Source organism: Tupaia chinensis, unplaced genomic scaffold (genome assembly GCF_000334495.1).
Source record: "Tupaia chinensis unplaced genomic scaffold, TupChi_1.0 Scaffold146604_1, whole genome shotgun sequence".
Classification (NCBI taxonomy): Eukaryota; Metazoa; Chordata; class Mammalia; order Scandentia; family Tupaiidae; genus Tupaia; species Tupaia belangeri.
In genome coordinates this window covers 1,673,240-1,686,650 of record NW_006206460.1, presented here as the reverse complement: position 1 = coordinate 1,686,650, position 13,411 = coordinate 1,673,240, and the positions used below count along the sequence as shown (strand labels likewise).

Below are 13,411 nucleotides of genomic sequence, written 5' to 3'. Positions count from 1 at the left end.
TAAATAAAATTAAACATTAACAAAAGGCCAAGTCTGAGTGCTTACCCATTATTCATTTTTTGACTACCTATCCCTTGCACTACAGTACTTTGTACTGAGCCGTGTTAGTGCAACGTGATTGGCTTAACTCAAAGATCCCATTTCACATACCCTGTTGACCACCCACTAATCTCTTACATATCTGCACAGTCTGATACTGAGTATTATCTTCATAATTGAGCTTGGAATTTCAGGTATCCAAAGATAAACTACATACTTACTATTATGTTTTATTGCACAGTTCACAATATGAACTGATGATTAACCAACAATGAATGAATATCGACTATTTAGACAAAAGCATCAACTTTGTCCTCAACTACAAATGAAGCAATTAAAACACACAAATGTGCCACTCTACTAAGGTTGTGTTTACTCATGGTGCAGTCCTGAGGGCCCATACCACTTTATGAGATGGTAAGTGTGTTAAGTACAAAATGAACAATTTTGGTGACATCAGACATGAAGTATAGAACACAAGACTGTGAGTGTCCGGCATGCTCATGAGCCATCTGTGCCACATATGTAATGGAAAGGCCGCTTTTAAAGTTTCAAATAGCTCCTTGATCAAGTTTGTCTTTTCAAAATCATCATCACATCAGTTCATGCTGAAGGTAAAAATAGTTATAAACTCATTAATAATATATTTTGACTAAAAGTCAAAGCTGAGACAAAGCTGCTGGTTACAAATTCTGTTAAATTTTTTTGTCAAATTTAAGAAGCCTATTATAGGGCAACACAAATCCATCCCTGGTAATGTATTTGTAATTTGGTCTTCAAAAGCTACAAAAAATGACAAATTAAAAAATTGTATGTTTTGGGGGAACCAGCAGTTAGCGTAATGGCTATGTCGCTGGACTCCCAGGTAGTCGACCGCGGTTCACGTCCCAGACCCGGTGGCTTAAAACTCACACTGGGCACATGTGCGTGCGTGCCCAAGGTTCTGAGAGGAGAATAGACGAGAAGGGATTGCAGCATGGCCATCCCCCGTGGGGGGTGATTTCTCACTTTCTGTCTCTCTCTCTCTGTCTTTCTGGCGAGTGCACATGCCCTATAGCAAAAAAAATAAAAAATAAACACTTCTTCAAAAAAATTGTATGTATTAAACCATGAAAGATATTTATTAATAATTTTTTTAAGCACCACATATTGAGACGGCAGAAACCAAAGCATTTTCTCACTTCATTTATATTTCACAGAAGTGTTTAGAACTGAGATTTCTATCACCTGCATGGAGTGTAAAGACAAAAGCAAGCCCCACAGAACTGAAGGCCCAGTGGAGTGCATTCCCAGGGCAAGGGTAGCTCATCGGCCCAGGCTAGCTCTCCTGCCTTGTGCAGAACACCTAGACATGCCCTTGAATACCCAGGGTCCACACAAGTCAATAAGGGTAAAAGGGCATTGAGATGCCTTCTTCATTCATTTCTGAAACTCAGGTCTCTTCAAATACTGACTTTATTTCATAGGCCAAATGATGCTACTCACATTTATTTGGTGTAAATTCTTTTTTTTCCCTTGAAACCTTTATCTGCACCTTGATCTCTAAGGTAAACTGCTAAGTCCAGCACAGCTTGTCACACACAGCTGCTATAAAGCTATTTAGTTTCACCACTGCCTGGCAAATGCTTCATATGCTTCCTAATCTTTTACAGTTCAAAGAGTATTCACTTTTTCACTTTATTTTACCAACCGTAAGGTATTTAGAGGTAAATAGGGTTTTTGGACTATCTGTCCAGAAACTACAAGTAGACTACCAGTTGAAGCCCTGATTTTATTTTGGTCAATGTGTGCACATATTCACAATTAGCCATAATGATGAAAAACTGGTAACAAAAACGCTACCTACCTACGCTATCCTGTTAGATGCTAGGAAACAATGTTAACTATATAATTATATGGTTTTAAAAATAAGATCCATAAATCACTTTTTCAAGATATTTCCTATAAATTGATTATTCTATTGGTATATGATTATTTTGCTTTTTTATTAAAAATAAAAAATATTTTAATATTTTCTGATTCCTTTGACAAGTTTTTTTCTGTTAAGGAAGGGACGAGCTAGGCTATCAAACTATTACCAGCTTGTAGAGCTGAAAATAACCTTTCAGATGTCTTTAGTTAGATTATATACTCTCAATCTTATTGTTTCCATGACACAATGTTTTACTAAAATTCAAAATCCTAAGGATATCTCTCTTTCCAAGAATAACTAAAATGCAGCTGAGAGTGTGGGTGAAAGCTATTCTGTTCCCTCACCCCCTGTTATGTTTAGAAACTAGGGGAAAAAATCTGGGGCTATCCTAAGACACTTCCAAAATAAAGTTTTATGGAAGTGTCTTTATTTTTTAAAAGGACTTTCAAGACAACAGGATTCTCTAATATGACAAATTATTACTCAAGGAAAACAAACAAACCCAAAGCCTTTCAGTAAATTGGCACCAGTAATTCAAAGAAACTGGCTTAACAGTTTGATATATCAGTGTGTAATTTCTTAACAAGATGAAACACTTAAAACAAGATGTAAGTCCCCCCATCTTTTGGCAGTGAAATAAATGAAAGTATCATGAGGACATTCTGGAAAGGTTTAAGGTCACATTCAGAATTAAAGAAAAAACATTCAAAGCTTGAAAGTAAAATGGTAACTTCCATTAGCTGCTTGATTCTACCATGTCGTACACAAAAACAGGCCGGGGAATGATGATCCCAGTAGATGCTCAGTCTCAAAACTAGCACACATAAATTTATCATGACAAGCATGTAACTTATGAGCTGCTTTTCTTCTCTTCTGCTTCTTTTTCCTACCATGCATGTGAAATATTCAAAAGGGTCATGGAAAATGCATATTACAGGAACCAGCAGTTAGCGTAATGGCTATGTCGCTGGACTCCCACATAGTCGACCACGGTTCACGTACCGGACCCGGTGGCTTAAAACTCACGCCGGGCGCGTGTGCGTGTGTGCCCAAGATCCCGAGAGGAGAATGGAGGAGAAGGGATTGTGGTGTGGCCATCTCCCCTGGGGAGTGATTTCTCGCTTTCTGTCTCTCTGTCTCTGTCTGTCTGTCTGGCAAGCGCATGAGCCCTATAGCGAAAACCTCTCCAAAAAAAAAATGCATATTATGAAAAAACTATGCTTAGATTTCAAATTTATTTTACACTCAAGTAAACTCGTACTTTAATTTAACTTTTCCACAAATGTTTTGTAGTCTTCTCATATATACTTGAGTTTCATGAAGACTACTACTCTTACAACTAATTATTATTATTATTATTATTATTATTATTTCTTTGGAGAGGTTTTTGCTATAGGGCGCATGCGCTCGCCAGACAGACAGAGAGAGACAGAGAGATGGAAAGCGAGAAATCACCCCCCGGGGGGATGGTCACGCCGCAATCCCTTCTCCTTCATTCTCCTCTCGGGATCTTGGGCACGCACACACACGCGCCTGGCGTGAGTTTTAAGCCACTGGGTCCGGGACACGAACCACGGTCAACTACGTGGGAGTCCAGCGACATAACCATTATGTTAACTGCTGGTTCCCACAACTAATTATTGATAACTACTCCTGAGAGCACCAAAGCAAGAACTGCAGTAACAAAGGTATGCCTGAGAAGCCCAGGAGCCCAAAGAACCTTTACATTGGCCAGTCATGGTCACTTACATTTCAACACACAAGGTATCAAGACTGTTTGGGGAAAAAGAATCATACCTTGGCTACTGGATTCCCTTTCAATAGGCCATCAATGGGTAGCTGTTTATCAGGCAACTACCCTAAAGTGCTTGGATAATAACACAAAACAAAAACCTTAATTTTCTTATTGAAATCTTTTGTTCTGTTTTAGTTGCTGTTTAAGAAAAACAGCTTTGCCTGTAGTTCACTGTGGCCTGGATTTGTGACACTAGGAATAAGGCAAAACAGCATTCTCCTTAGAAGGTCTATTCAGTTGATAAACGGCACTTAACTGACAATTTTTTTATATGACCTTTATCAAGAACTCAGAAATTGCACTGATCATGCTCCAAGAGATGAAGGGCTGAAGATAATTCGTATGGGTGCCTCTAAAATGATGTGTCAGTTTTATGTCCAGTTCTAGCCAGATATTTTGAAAACTGTAGAGAAAGACTGAAATTCCCCACCAATCTGAGACAGTATGCAAGTTTTTACATTAACTGGGAAAAAACAAAACAAAACAAAACAAGAATCCCAACATGGCCCCCAACAGACCTCCACAGATAAAATCATTGACTAAATGGCACTGAGTCATCATGATAGGCAGATATCTGCTCTTTGATGGGACCATGAAGACCAAAGAAAAGGACATTGCTTAACCCATTATGGAAAAGAATGGGCACCAAGCCTCAGTTATACTCTCCAATTCCATGGCATTTCAGTACCTTGAATGTAAATTTGTCATGATGCTTGTGGTCTTGAAGTAATATCTGAATTCTTTTCAGTGAAGTGAAAAATTGCTTCCGTTGTTTCTACAAGTACTGCTGCTACTATATTGGTACTGAACTCTGGGGCACTGACATACCTACAGAGAAGACTAAACAAATCCTCATACAGAACAAACGTAAGTGCCGGTGTCATAGTTTTCCACATCATGTGGTGGGGAGGGGGAGCAGATTCCACCATGCAAGTTTCAGAATCCATCCCTCCTCAACTGAAATATGGCATCCTGGGTTTTGATTTCCTATAGTAGTTTCCTATAGTAGTTTCCTATAGTAGGACCTCTGGACAGGAAATGTGATGGCTACATTGTTGAAAGCACCACAGTATCCACACAAGTAATGTTTCATTTCATCAATATCCATAACATGAGCTGATAGCTCTTGTTTAGATGTTAGGAACATGGCTCTCTTCACAAGCTTCTACATCCATCATGGTTTTATGAGATCTTTCTTCTTTTTTTAAGAATTATTTATTTTATTTTATTTATTCATTAATTTATTTTAATTTGACCAGGGACACACACACAGACATACACATGCAGAGAGAGAGAGAGAGAGAGAGAGAGATAAAGCAAGCCCTCAGGTCTGGGACTCAAACCGTGGCTGATCATTTGGGAGTGTCCAGCACTTTAACCAGCATGCCACCTACTTTCCCATAGATTTTTTTTTAATATTTTTATATATTTTTAATTTCAAATGTTTATGTGATTGATCACATATGTGACTTCGCTTGTAAAGTGAGTATTCCAACATGAATACATTTCTTACCACTCCAGTTGGGAATACTATATATGTTATCTTCAACAAATAATAACCCATTTCTTTGTCCCATAAATGTTTTGCCTCTCTATTTTTCTCTTTAATGTCTTTCCTCAGACTCTCCTCCTTCTCCCACACCCTTCCCTATATCTGGTACTATAGTTACTATGTCTGGTATCTATAACCATTTTCTATGTTTCTATATCCTTTAGTCATTCAGTTTTGGCCATAGAGTGCAGACACTCTGTATTTATTAAGTGGAGACATACAATGTCTCTCCTTCATAGCCTGGTTTGCTTCACTCAGCAGTAAATCTTCCATATACATCCACTTTCTGTCAAAAGCCAGGGTCTTGGGAACCAGCAGTTAGCGTAATGGCTATGTCGCTGAACTCCCACAAAGTCGACCGCGGTTCGTGTCCCGGACCTGGTGGCTTAGAACTCACGCCGGGCACGTGTGCGTGCGTGCCCAAGATCATGAGAGGAGAATGGAGGAGAAGGGATTGCAGCACGGTCATCCCCCCTGGGGGGTGATTTCTCGGTTTCTGTCTCTATGTCTCTCTCTGTCTGGCTGGCAAGTGCACGCGCCCTATAGCGAAAACCTCTCAAGAAAAAAAAAAAGCCAGGGTCTTGTTTTTTTTCATGGCTGAGTAGTATTCTGTAGAGTATATGTGCCACATTTTTTCAATCCATTCCTCTGTTCATGGAGATTTGGGTTGATTCCATGTCTTAGCAATTGTGAACAAGGCCACAATAAACATCAATGTGCAAGCACTTTTCCAACTAAGGATTCTTCTGTCCTTTGGGTAGATACCAAGGAGTGGGACTGCTGGATCATATGGTAGTTCTATTTGTAAATCTTTGAGGAATATCCATATTGTTCTCTATAGTGGTTGGACCAATTTACATTCCCACCAGCAGTGTAGGAGCATTCCCTTTTCACACACACCCCACCAGCACTTATCATTTTTTGGTTTTTAAATCTTAGTCATTCATTTTTTTTTTTTTTAATCTCAGTCATTCTGACTGGGGTTAGGTGGTATCTCACTGTTGTTTTGATCTGCATTTCCCTTACAATGAGGTATGTTGAGTATTTTTTCATATGCCTTTTGGCTATTCATGTCTTCCTTAGAGAGTTTTTTTTTTTTCTTCAACTCATTCTCCCATCTTTTAATGTGGTTGATCATATTTTTTTGGGAAAACCACTTTAGTTCCTTGTGTATTCTAGTTATTGGTCCCTTATATTAATCATACTTTACATAAATATTTCCACATGCTGAGGGCTGTTAATTCACAGTAATTACTGTGTCTTTGTTGTGCAGAAACTTCTTAATCTAATGTAATACCACTTGTCTATTTTTGAGATTATTGACTGTGCTTTGGGGGTTTTATTTAAGAAGTCTTTGCCTATCCCAATTTCTTCCCAGAGTTTTCCCAATGTTTTTCAGCAGTAGTTTTATTGTTTGAGGTCTTAGGTATAGATCTTTGATCCACTTTGAGTTGATTTTTGTCAATGGTGAGAGGTAGGGATTTAGATTCATCTCTTTGGATGTGGATATCCAGTTTTTCCAGCACCATTTGATAAAGAGGTTTTCCTTTACTCACTGAATTGACTGGCACCCTTTGTCAAAAATTAGTTGACTGTATGTTTGGTAGTTTTTTCTGGGTTCTTTATTCTATTCCATTGGCCCTCCTGTCTCTGTGCCAATACCATGCTGTTTTTATTATCACAGTTTTATAGTATATTTCCAGGTCAGGGAGTGAGATGCCACCCACTCCACTCTTTTTGCACAGGATTGCTTTGCAATACGAGTTCTTTTATGGTTCCAAATTGCATGATTGTCTTTCCTACTTCTGTGAAGAATGTCTCTGGTACTTTGATTGGGATAGTGTTAAATATGTAGATTAATTTGGATAGAATTACCATTTTGATTATATTAAGTCTTCTAATCCAGGAACATGGGATGTCCTTACACTTTTTGGTGTCAATTTCTATTTCTTTTTTTGTAGCTTCCCATAGTTTTCCTTGTGGAGGTCTTTAACTTATTTGGTAAGATTTATTCCTAGGTATCTTATACTTCTTGTAGCTATGGCGAATGGAATTACTTTGTTTGGTTCTATCTCAGTCTTCCTGATATTCACATATAGAAATACTATAGATTTCTGTATGTTGATTTTGTATCCTGCAACTTTACTGCATTCCTTTATTACTTCCAGGAATTTTTTTGTGTGTGTGGATACCATTGGGTATTCTATGAATACAACCCACTTTTCCACTCCTTTTTGATATAGTACTGAAAGTCCTTGCCAATGCAATCAGAAAAGAGATTAAAATAAAAAGCATTCAAGTAGGAAAAGAAGAGGTAAAATTATCTCTATTTGCAGATGACATGATTGTATACAAAGAAGACCCAATAGTATCCATGAAGATCTTTCTTCTTCATGAAGGATTTTTTTTTTAACCTGTAACACCATCTGGTCTTGGTGTTTGGGGGGATGATGGCTTATTGATGACTTGCCCAATTTCTTTTATTGTTATTGGTCTGTTAGGGTCTCTCTTCTGGAATCATTTTTGATAACTAGATTTCCCATCATCTCAGGCACCCAGGTCCCCACCCAGCAGCCACCAGCCCATAGGTAGGCAACCAAAGAAGCTGAGCTTTCAGCACAGATATCTATGTTGTCTTTTCTATACAGAAGGGTCAGGACCATCTGTTTGTACTTGTTCAGCAGTATACCAACTTCTGTTTTCTATAACTCCATAGCCCAGGCCAGGAGTTGCTTTAGCTTATTTCCATATAAGAGCAAAAATATATGCCATAGTGCTTCATCTTTTGAGGAGAAGGAGAGAGAAATTGTGTTCTTAAAGACTAAAAGCAGCCATTTCCCTTGGTTATTTAGGAAGACACAATTGAGGGAATAAGGTTGCAAGCTACTCTGTTGAACCCATACCAAGAGAAAACTGCTTCCAAGTATTGTAGTTTGATTAGCAGGATGTATTTTCCAAGGAAACCCACTGGTGGCTGAAAGAGGGAGCTACCCACACACATGGCAATTAGATACATTGTGTACTTCAGAAAAATTTACAGCTCAATCAGCAAACAGATTAATGTGTGATTTTTTTGAGGGAAAGGGAAAAACAAGCAAAGGTGAAAAAGGTGTATGACATGATTGCTCTACAACAGGTTTTCTTTTTGAGAGTTTTTTTTGCTAGAGAGCACGTGCTTGCCAGAAAGATAGAGAGAGAGAGAGAGATAAAGTGAGAAATCACCCCTAGTGGGGCTGGCCATGTTAGAATCCCTTCTCCTCTCAGGATTTGGGGCACACACACACACACGCCCAGCATGAGTTTCAAACTGTTGGGTTATGGGACTTGAACCGGAGTCAATCATGTGGGATTCCCAGCATCTTAACTATTATGCCATGTATTGGCCCCAACAGGGACTTTCTTAAAGTGATACTTAATGTCTTGTAGAGGATTGGTGGTCCATTCATGCTATTGAGGGACTTTTACATTTTCAGTAGTCATTTTTTGAAGGTGCTCTCTTTACTGACGTTGCCATGGCTTTGACTACTGTAAACTTAAGAATGTGTATGTAGTTAACAGGACATCACAGGGGTCAGTTTATTGAGCCGTTAGCTTATCCTTAGTCCCCTGATTCTTCCAGGTCATCAAAAGTACTCAACTGCCACGCTAAAGTAGGTGCGATGGCTCATCTGGAGAAGAGACCTGGAGGAAGCAAACTCATGTACAGAAGTTAACATCTGATTAAGTTGTTGTATGTATTTTTTGTTTTTATTATTTCACATTCTATCATTGTGTATCATTACAGCCTATTAAATGACTTTTCCCATCATGAATACACTGTATATTGGTTCAAAGATATTACCACACACATTATTATTAATAGATTTCTATTTTGGGTTCCTTAAATGTTTTTCTTCTTTCTTCTTTCCCTTGATTCCCTTCTTCTCACCTATACCCATTTCCCACCCTCCTCCCACACTGTCTCTAGTATCACCATTGTTCTCCCTGCTTTTATACCTTCAATCTTTTGATTTCTGCCAGAGTGTTGACATTCTGCATAACTGAGTGGGGACATACAATGCATCTCTATCATATTATGGCTTGCAAAAAAATTTATTTCATATCCTAACTCTGGAGATTTTGTGCTTTTGATGGGAGTCTGGAAAAGCCTACCCTACACAATTCAATAGGGGCTTAATTTAAGCCTGCTTTAGAGAGCCACTCTTATACAGAGGAGGGCAATTGGAAATGCTTTCCTCTTAAATTTGTTTCCTGATGTATCTTGACAATACTTTTCTTGAAAGTGCAATTAGTTCTCTCCATTTTCCCCATTGACTGAAGATGTCAAGATGCACTTAATTCCTAGCATGGAACATACCTTCTGGATTACTTGGGAGATGGAAGCAGGAAGGTTATCATTTTTGGATGGAGTCTGGTAGCCCAAATTGAGGAATAATCTCCTTTAATAAAACCCTAGCCACTTCTGATGCTTTTTCTTTGCAAGTAAGACAAACCTCCATTCAACTTTGTGGAAAAATATCCACAAAGACCAATAAGTACTAAAATGTCCTAGAGTTTCAGGCATCTGGGTAAAATCTATTTGCCAGTCTTCAGAAGGAAAAGGGCCCTGATAATGTATGCCTTGACTCTTAGGAAGTGTCTTCAGTTTAGAGGTGTTTCTCAAGCACTGTTGGCATTTCAGAGTTACCTTATAATTGCCTGCTATAATTTTGGCCCTCTGAGATATGGCCTTACAAAGACTGCCAAAGCATCTCACTGACAGTATGAGCATTGATTGATATGATCTATCAATCTTACATCAAAGATGACATTCTCAGGCAATAAAATAAGGCCCTCACAGTTCATTTTCCATTTGGAGGAAGGGTCTGTATTTGTGAACCCCCCTTCTGTGGGGGTTCAGTGTCGGAATACTCAGGGGAGAAGTCAGTAAAATCTATATGTGGTATTAAAGGAGCCATTCTTGAAGCTTCGCATACTGTACATTTGGCTGTCTGGTCAGCTAACCGATTTCTCCTGGCAATTACAGAATTTCCCTTTTGGTGTCCAGGGAAGGGCATAATATCAACTCTTTCTGGCAGACTAGCTTAATCTCCTGAGGATGTCTGATGTCTTTACTGCCAGAGTTTAGTAGTCCTCATTCTTTCCATATGGCTCCATGAGCGTGTGATACCAGAACAGAATATTTAGAATCTGTATATATACATTTACTTTCTTTTCTTCAGAGAGTTTGAGTGCCCATGTTAAGGCTATCAATTCCACTTTCTGGTCAGATGTACCACCAGGGAATGCATGGGCCTTGATGATCTCTTGAAGAGTAACCACTGCATATCCAACATACCATTTCCCATGGTCCACGAAGCTTCTCCCATCAGTGTAGAGTTTCCAATCACTATCCTCAAGGAGCTGATCAGTGAGGTCTGATTGGCTTGAAAAGACTGTGTCTAGATCATGGAATGGCGTCATTGACTCTGGGTTCATAGGAAGCAGGGTAGTGGGGTTTAAGGCAGATGAACTATGAAGAGTGGACTGGAGTCACCTAACAGGATGACCTGACATTTTTCCAATCTCCTAGCTGTTAGCCAATATGTGCCCTTTTGTTATAACAGTGTTAGCATATGATGTGGGCCATATATGGTAATGGGATGTCCAAGGGTAAATATTTTGCCTTTTAGTAGGTCATCCATGGCTATTACTGCTCTTAAGCGGGGAGGCCATCCTTAGCAATATGATCTGTTTGGAGAAATAGGCCACTGGATGAGAAGTGTAATCCAGCATCTGAATTAGGACCCCAGACTTAAACTTTGTCTTTCATGAACATATAACCTGAATAGTTAGTTAGGCTTAGGCAACCTTAATGCTGGTGCTGAAACTTAGTTTTCTTACAAAGTTTTAAAGGCTTGCTATCATTCTCTGGTCCAATTTAAGGGCTCAAGGTCTGATATAATCAAGACCTTATATAATTGCTTAGCTATAAGTCCAAAGTTTAGAATCCAGATCTGGCACTATCCCATCATGCCTAAAAATCCACACAGTTGCCTGTAAATTTGGGGCATTTGCAAGGTAGAAGTTGCCTGTTTGTGGTCTGCCATAAGGTTTCATTGCCCTTGCTGCCCCTGAAAACCTAAGTAAACAACTTGTTCTTTTGTAACTTTGGGCATTCTGTGAGGACACTTTGTATCTGTGTTCAGCTAGGTGGGTAAGAGTTTGAACAGTGTTTTGTAGACAAAGTTCTTAAGAAGGGCTTGCAATCAACAAGTCACCTATTATAATAAGATGTCTTTTGTCAGCTGTAAGATGAACAGATCCTTAGGACTGCTCAACAGAACTGGAATATAGTTCTTGAACTGGGTCTGTCCACTCAGAGACAAAAAATAATTGTAATTCAGTTTTCAATGGAATGAAGAAGAATTGTTCTTTTAAATCCAAAACTTTAAACTATAAAAGACCATGTAAGTGCACATCTTCTACTTACTTTTCTAAAATTATTAGAAAGCAGTTGTATAAAATTTTAGCCCAACCATCATCTCTCTCTCTGTAACATACACACACACACACACATACACACACACACACACACACACACACACACAGACAAACGCACATGAGGTCTTCGAAAAGTTCATGGTAAATGTGTATTATGAAAAAAAATGTGTGAATTAGAAAAATTTTACACCAAAATAAATTTGCACTTTATTTCTTTTTTCCATGAATTTCTTGAAGTACCCTTATAAAATATATACAATGCAATTTCCTTTCTGTAACATTAAGAAATATAATGTACTGACCAGTAAGAGTAAAAGGTGGTGGGTGGAAGCAAAGCTGTCTTGGATTGATAAAATTATCCCAGATTGTAAGTGAAATCTGTAAATCAAGTGATGAGAACCATAAGTGATAATTAAAAAGGTTAATATAACAAAATTTCAAAGTGTGTACTTTAACTTCTTCATTTAGTTTCTTCTGCTTCTGTTTTGTTGTTGTTGCAGGTTTTTGCTTAAGGGCACATGTGTACACTGGAGAGAAACAGAGAGAGACAGAAAGAAGGAAAGTGAGAAATCACTCCCCAGGGGGATTGCCACACTGCAATCCCTTCTCCTTCATTCTCTTCTCTGGATTTTGGGCATACATGTAGACATACCAGGCATAATTTTCAAGCCACCAGGTATGGGACTTGAACAGCGGTTAGCCATGGGGGAGTCCAGCACCTTAACCACCATACTACCTGCTGGTCCCTTCCCTTAGCTTCTTTAAAATAATGTAATAATTAAGACACTTATTTTTAAATTTGTTTATAGATGTAATTTTTATAAAAACAATATCTTATAAAGGTTTATAGACAAGGAGATAAAGCTATAGATATATAAAACTATATAGAAGAGTATAGAACTCTATAGAGGCAATGTTTCTTTTTTAATATTTTAAATATTTGCCATAAGGTGTGCATGCTCACTAGCGAGAGAGAGAGAGAGAGAGAGAGAGGAAGACAAAGAGACAAAGAGAGAAAGCACCCCCCCCCCGGGGAGATGCCTGAATATCTTCTCCTTCATTCTCTTCTCAGGAATTTGGACATGGACACACATATGCCTGGCATGTTTTTCAAGCCACTGGATCTGGGACTTGAACCACACAGTTGACCATGTGGGATCTAGCTGCCTTAACTTTATGCCATCTGTTGGCCCATATGGGGTAATGTTTCTTTATCTAACTGGAATTAAGTTAGTGTGAATCTGAAGCTGATTCTAAGTTTAGTAAGCTCAAGTACACTGATGCGTAAAAACTTACATGAAGAAATTATTAAAGTACTTTAAATCTTACATTTAGAAAAATTAATTTCTTGAGAAAAAAGGAAGGCCAGGTGGTCGTGTGGTGGTTAAGGCAGCTGAATCCCACATAGCCTTCTGCATGGCTTGAGTCCCAGATTCAGTGGCTTGAAAATGTGCATGTGTGCCCAAAATCCTGAAAGGAGAATAGAGGAGAGGGGATTGTAGTGTGGCTATATCCATGAGGGATGATTTTCCCCCTCCCTTTATCTCTGTTTCTCTCCAGCAAGCACGTGCACCCTAGGGCAAACAAAGAAACAACCATATATATATATATATATGTATATATATATATA

At 38.6% G+C, this 13,411-nt stretch overlaps 1 pseudogene; it reads right to left on the bottom strand.

Annotated features, from left to right (window-relative positions):
- Window positions 1-4,013: 4,013 nt before the first annotated feature.
- LOC102490912 (solute carrier family 25 member 51-like) lies at window positions 4,014-4,893 on the bottom strand (annotated as a pseudogene).
- Window positions 4,894-13,411: the final 8,518 nt, after the last annotated feature.